We start from the raw sequence: 6,525 nt of genomic DNA, 5'->3' as shown, positions 1-6,525 counted from the left end.
AAACTTAAGGTTTTGAAAGTAAATAATGGGGCTGGAGAGATGGCTCAGCAGTTAAGAGCACCCGGCTGCTCTTCCAAAGGTCATGAGTTCAATTCCCAGCAACCACATGGTGGCTCACAACCATCTGTAACAAGATCTGATGTGTCTGAGGACGGCTACAGTGTACTTATATATAATAAGTGAATAAATAAATCTTTAAAAAAAAAAGAAAGTAAATAATGTAATTTCTGAGTGGGGAAATGGCCTGAAAATGACATTTAAAGGCAAATACGGGGTTGGGGATGTAGCTCAGTGGTAGAGCGCTTGCCTAGGAAGCGCAAGGCCCTGGGTTCGGTCCCCAGCTCCGGAAAAAAGAACCAAAAAAAAAAAAAAAAAAAAAAAAAAGGCAAATACAAGGACCAGATGCTCAGTGGGTTCAGCATCTGTGCACTGGTGAGCTGAGTTTGAGCCTTAGGACCCTTAGGACCTGAGGAGAGCGCTGACTCCACATGCTGACCTCTCACCTCCAGAAATATATAAAACGCCACTAAAACAAACTTTTAAACATGTTATTTTAATTATCTGTGTGATAGCATGTATACGTGTGCAAGTGCCATGAACACTAAAGGTGCCAGGTCCCCCTGTGCCAGAGCCATAGTGGTTATGAGCCACCTGACGTGTATCCAAGGCCTGAACTCAGGCCCTCTGGAAGCTCAGCGTGTGCTCTTAACCACTGGGCCATCTCTCCAACCCTTAGAAGACATTTTTTAAAAGTTAAATAAAGTTTTCTGTTTAAAAAAATTTACCTTTTCATATCTGAGAGTGTTTTTTGAATCTACCAAAAAATGTCCACCTACAAATTTAGCTATAAAAATTCATCTTGACTTAAGAGAAATTTGAAAAGTTGAATCTGGTGGAATTAATAAATTTCTATTAACGTTAATAACTAAAATAGTGGGGTGGTAGTTTGTATCTCCCAGGCAGGTCTCCATCTCTAGGATTAAGTTGTCCACTTCAGCCTGCTGATCAGAGGATGGTTTTGAGTCATTTTCCTCTTTGTACCACATGACGGATGGGTTTGGGGATCAAACTCTAGCATCCCTGAACCAGCCCTTAAAACACTTGTCTTTGTTCTTTTTGTTCCTTTCCTTTTCTTTTCTTCTTTCTTTCTTTCTTTCTTTTTTTTTTTTTTTTTTTTTTTTTTTTGGTAAGACAAGTTCCTCTGTAGCTCTGGCTGGCCTAGAGCTCCCTATGTAGACCAGGAGACCAGGCTGGCCTTGAACTCACAGAGATCTACCTGCCTCTGCCTCCCAAATGCTGATGGTGTGTGCCACCATGCCTCGTAAGATCTTAAATGTTTAAAATATGTATGCCATTCAGAATATCTGGGTTGAAACATGTAGCTAGAGATCAGTGTGGGGCCTCTCCCGTGTCGGGGCCTCTCCCGATTCGGGCCGAGCAGTGTCTCTGACTACTGGAGAACTTTCCATTAGCTTGTCAGTGCCTGAATGTGTCGTTCAAGTTTGTCATTAAGGCTTTAATTAAGTTTATTATGACTCTTAATTATTACTTAAAGTTATGAAAACTATTCATTATTGAAGTAGTTATTAAAATTAATTGTTAAAGTTTAAAATCATAAGATCTTTAGGAGCCAGCAAGATGGTTCCGTGCTTAAGGGTGCTTGCAGCAAAGTCTGATGGCCTGAGTTTGATCCTTAGTAGGCACATAGTTAAGGACACAGCCAACAACAGCCACTTGTCCCCCGTCCCCGTCCCCCCTCCCACCACCTCCACGCTTGCTATGGTATGCTGGTCCACATGCGTGCACGCACACACAGAAGTAAGTGTAATAAAGTTATGAGAACTTTGAGAATTGTTAGCTGTGACCAGTGGTATTTCTTTCTTCCCTTTTTATTTGTGCGATGCTGGAGGTAGAACCTAAGGCTTAGCACATGCCAGGAGAGCGCACTACAACTCAGTTACCCTCCCAGCCCAATTTCCTAGGCTCTGACTACATGTAAGAGCTTGGATAAGAGCTTGTACCCCAGTGTGGTCTGTGGTCAGTGGAAGCCTGCAGTTTAAGATAGAAGACCGCTACATGAACAGATGAACATGTTCTCTGGAGAACTGAGGCAGACAAACATCATAAACATGAGAGAGGACATGTGCCAGATGTGAGAGGAGGTTGGCTCGCTGCTTATCAGTCAGACTGTAAATAGCCAGACTCTTCTTACTGGCCTCCTGTCAGCAGTTCTCAACCTGTGGGTCTCGACCCCTCGGGGGGGTTAGAACGACCTTTTCACAGGGGTTGACTTAAGACAAAAAACACAGTTATTTACATTACAATCTATAAGAGCTTAAAATTACGAAAATAATTTATGGTTGGGGGACTGTACAAATGAGGGACTGTATTAAAGGGTCACAGCATTAGGGTGAGAACCACGGCTCTAGATGCTAGAGTGGAGAGATGGCCCAGTGGTTAAGAACACTGGCTACTCTTGCCAAGGACCCAAGTTGGATTCCCAGAATCCTCACAGTGGTTCACAATCACCTGTGACTCTAATCCCAATAGATATGCCATCCTCTTCCAGCCTCCATAGTGACCAGTCATGCACATGGGGCACAGACATCTGCAGACACAACACCCATATACATTAAATTAATAGTTATTAAAATGGAGCTGAGTGACAAACCTGCTCTGATACCATAAAACCAAACTATAGGAACAAATGTGATGGGTGCACACCATTAATCCCAGCTCTTGGGAGGCAGAGGCAAGTGGAACACTGAGTTCAAAGCCAGCCTGATCTACATATCAGGTTAGTTTCAGGTCAACCATGGCTACGTAGATCTTCTCGAAAAGAAAAGGGAAAGAGGAGAAACAGGAGGAGGAGGAGGAGCAGGAGGAGGACTGGCTTACAGGCCATGGTCTGAGTAGTCCAACAATGGCTGTCTTCCCATCTCTAAGTTGTTTAGACCGTGAGTCTGTGTCTCAGCATTGGCAGTCTGGTGGGAGTCTTAGGGAAGTCTAGAAAGCTGTCAGTTTTCAGTCTATTGTGGAATTGCAGAGAAATAGGTTCTAATGCCATGAAGGGTGTCTTAGGAACAGGACGAGGAAACTTGCCAGTGAGAGTCGGGGGCAAGCAGACAAAAGGTAAACGCTTCCTTCTTCCCTGCCCTCTTATGTGGGCTGCCACCAGGTTTAGATTTGGTCTCCCACCTCAAGTAATCCAATCAAGAAAAATCCCTGACAAGTGTGCCTAGCTGCTGGGATCTTAGTGCATTGCAGATGTCATCACTGACAACAGAGATTAGCCACCGCACCAGCTCAAGTTCCTTTTAACTACATGCCACTCTGCTTAATCAATCTTGTCTTCCCTTAGCTTTTGGTCACTTTTGCCCTAAAAAGAATTTAAAAGCTTTTTAATTGTGATCTCTTATAAAATCGTGGTCTTCAAAGCTTCACAAAGAACACTTCCCACTGCAGGATGTGTGATGCTGGCACGTCTGTTGCTGGTCCCACTGTAGGTGTGTAATGCTGCCACATCTGTCGCTGGTGTCAGCCCTGGTCCGTATTGTTCAGCTATTGCTGGATGCCTGGCTTGTACCACACCCATGTTCTCTTGTAGACTTGATGGCAGCTACAGATGTGTCTGGTCTTCCCTCCCCCATTCTTCAATAAGAAAATGGAGCCCAGTTGGTTCTGCTACATCCTGGGTCAAATGGGGTTTGGATATAGGACTCCAAGGCAAGAGTCGTCCCTTTTCCTTCTGGTCCTTTAAGCAGCCTTATTTCCTGTTTTCTTGAAAACTGGTGCTGTAGGGTGGATCTGAGCTACTATTAAGGTAGGTCTCTCTCTCTCTCTCTCTCTCTCTCTCTCTCTCTCTCTCTCTCTCTCTCTCCATCCCTCCCTCCCTCCCCCCCCCCTCTCTCTCTCTCTCTCTCTCTCTCTCTCTCTCTGTGTGTGTGTGTGTGTGTGTGTGTGTGTGTGTGTGTGTGTGTGTTTCTTTAGGAATTAAGATCAACGTTTAGGTAACATAGAGAAGTAATAAAATTCCCCGTTTGACCTCATGGGAGTGAGGGGATCGGCCCAGTGATCACAGGTAGCAGGTGTGCAACACATGCTGCTAGCTCTGAGCTGTTTTCTTTGCTCTGGGTTTGGGAAATCTCAAGCCCCAGGATGCAAAGCAGGCTGCGGTGATGTCCAGGAAAGCTTTGCTGCACAGCACAGCTGCACGGATGCTGGGCTGGCCCCGTGGGTGTTCTCTGCCCAGCTCTTCTCATCTGAGAACTGGCTTCAGGGCTTGGACCCTCTGCACAGAACACTGTGCCAGCCTCTTCTAGGCCTTGGGGTCCTTCCGAGCTTCAAGCTTCACTGCCCTGTGCTGAAGTTCACCTCAGAGATCTGTCTGGCACATCATCTCATTACAGCCAAAACAAAGCTCCTGCTTTCCTCTGTAGCCAAAGCAGTGTTGGAGGCAGCGTGAACACACAGATCTGCAGCACCTCCCTGCCTGCCATCTCACTGCTTAGCATTTCATTCGTGCGTACCCGTTTAGTCTACCCATGTTGGCGCTGTCAGAGTCCAGTTTTATTATTCTTTGTTCCTACTTCCTGTGGCAAGTTTTGTCAGCAAGATGAAGCTGTGTGATGACAGGGGCTGGGACCACTCTGAAATTCTAAGCATCCCCTAACTTAGAGCGGGGTCTCCAGGGTTCCAGAGGATGCTCTGTTCGCATGGGGGTCACCCTCTGTTGGCATCTGTGTACATCTGTGGAAGGGCGCTGGTGGAAGTCAGGGGAGCCGCCAAAAGAACAGAGTTCTTCAGGCCTCACACCTAGTGCAGGAGGCTAGAAAAGGTACTACATACACCATCCTCCATCCAGTGAGGTGACGTCTCTTCCTGTGTGACAGTGAGTGATGGGAAGCATTTGGGCCTCGGTAGCATTGGCCAAGATACACAGCATCACTCCTTCACTGGCTTTAGGGAGGGTAGCTCTTCTCTGGGCTTCTGCTCATCCGTGCTTTCTCAGGCTATTTTAAAGATTAATAAAATACATACAACCTCAAGTTTAGGACCTAGCTAATGGCAGGCATGAAAACGCCATCAGCTATTGTGTGGGTGTGTTTTCCCCAGGGAATGGACTACCTGGTCCTCTCCTGCCATGTGATTTCCAAATGGTTCGTTTTTGTTTCTGTCCACCTGTATCCACCTAAGTGTGGGATGGGCACGGTGCCTTTGCTGCACTAGCTGTCCAGTAGCTGTGGTGCTGGACTCAAGGGTCACTAAAGGTCAACGTTGGTGGTTTTTGTGTTTGTGTTTGTCTTGTTTTGAGACAGGTCTCATTGTGGTCTGGCTGGTCTGTCTAGAACTTACTATGTTCATTAGGCTGGCCTCGAACTCATGCACTCCACCAGCTCCTGCCTCTGGTGTCCTGGGATTAAAGGTGTGTGCCATCACCATGTTTGTTCTTACAGTGCAGTTTTATGGACTCTGGTCTGGTATGGATTCAAGTTTTGGTTTATATTATTTAGTTCAGGACCACGCTATAGCATTGGCCTAGAATTCCTGAGGCCCCAGGTTTAATCCCCAGTATTGTTAAATATAAACAAACACAAAGCAACTGGAGACTTGTGAACCAAGTGAGCATTTCCTTCAGTCACAGATGACGTCCTAAGCACAACTGTGCAAAGTGTACCAGTAATGTAAGGGGAGACCAGGGTGTGCAAGATGTCTCAGTGGTGAAGGCATCTGCAGCCTGGGTTCCTGCAACCTCAGGAGCTCTCAGGGTAGACAGAAAGAACCCACATACCCCCCCGAGCCACACGCACGCACGCACCTCCACATATAGACAGAGTAAGTAAACAAATAAGCGGCCATGACTTTTAAATTGTGTACAATTGTGGGTAGCATGAATTGTCTTAGGGTTTCACTGCTGTGAAGAGACACCATGACCACTGCAATTCTTATAAAAGAAAATATTTAATTGGGTCTGGCTTACAGTATCAGAGGTGTAGTCGCTTACTGTCATAGCAGGAAGCATGGTGGCATGCAGGCAGACATGGTGCTGGAGAAGGAGCTGACAGTTTTGCCTATGGATCAGCGGGCAGCAGATGGAGACTTTGTACCTCACCGGGCAGAGCTTGAGCATAAGAGAGCTCAGAGCCCACTCCACCCTGACTTGCCTCCTCCAACAAGGTCTCACCTTCTGATAGGGCACTCCCTGTGGCCTAGCATTTAAAGACATAAGTCAATGGGGGGCCCTTCCTATTCAAATCACCACAATGGTGGAATCCAGTGCTCACCATTAGTCCCAACAAAGGTGGCACCTTTTGTAGTCAAATGGCATTCATTCATTCATACCAAGGAGAAGCCCTAAAGGACTTTCTTTAACGAAATAGGACATTCCCTAATCAAAGTCTTCAGGGCAAAAGCCTGGGCTGTAGTTGCCAGGCTTAGTCCCTACCTCAGTGTGCCAAGGCTTGGCCACTGTCACAGGAGCTTGAGGCCTAAGGAGTCCCTGGAGAGTGAGCCAAGAGACCTGGT

At 46.4% G+C, this 6,525-nt stretch overlaps 1 protein-coding gene across 2 annotated transcripts in view; it reads left to right on the top strand.

Annotated features, from left to right (window-relative positions):
* Nucleotides 1-6,525, top strand: part of Kremen1 (kringle containing transmembrane protein 1) — a 65,604-nt gene that overhangs the window by 29,436 nt on the left and 29,643 nt on the right.

Source organism: Rattus norvegicus, chromosome 14 (genome assembly GCF_036323735.1).
Source record: "Rattus norvegicus strain BN/NHsdMcwi chromosome 14, GRCr8, whole genome shotgun sequence".
NCBI lineage: Eukaryota > Metazoa > Chordata > Mammalia > Rodentia > Muridae > Rattus > Rattus norvegicus.
Note: the sequence above shows the minus strand (reverse complement) of the source record. Positions and strands in the feature narration are given on the sequence as shown.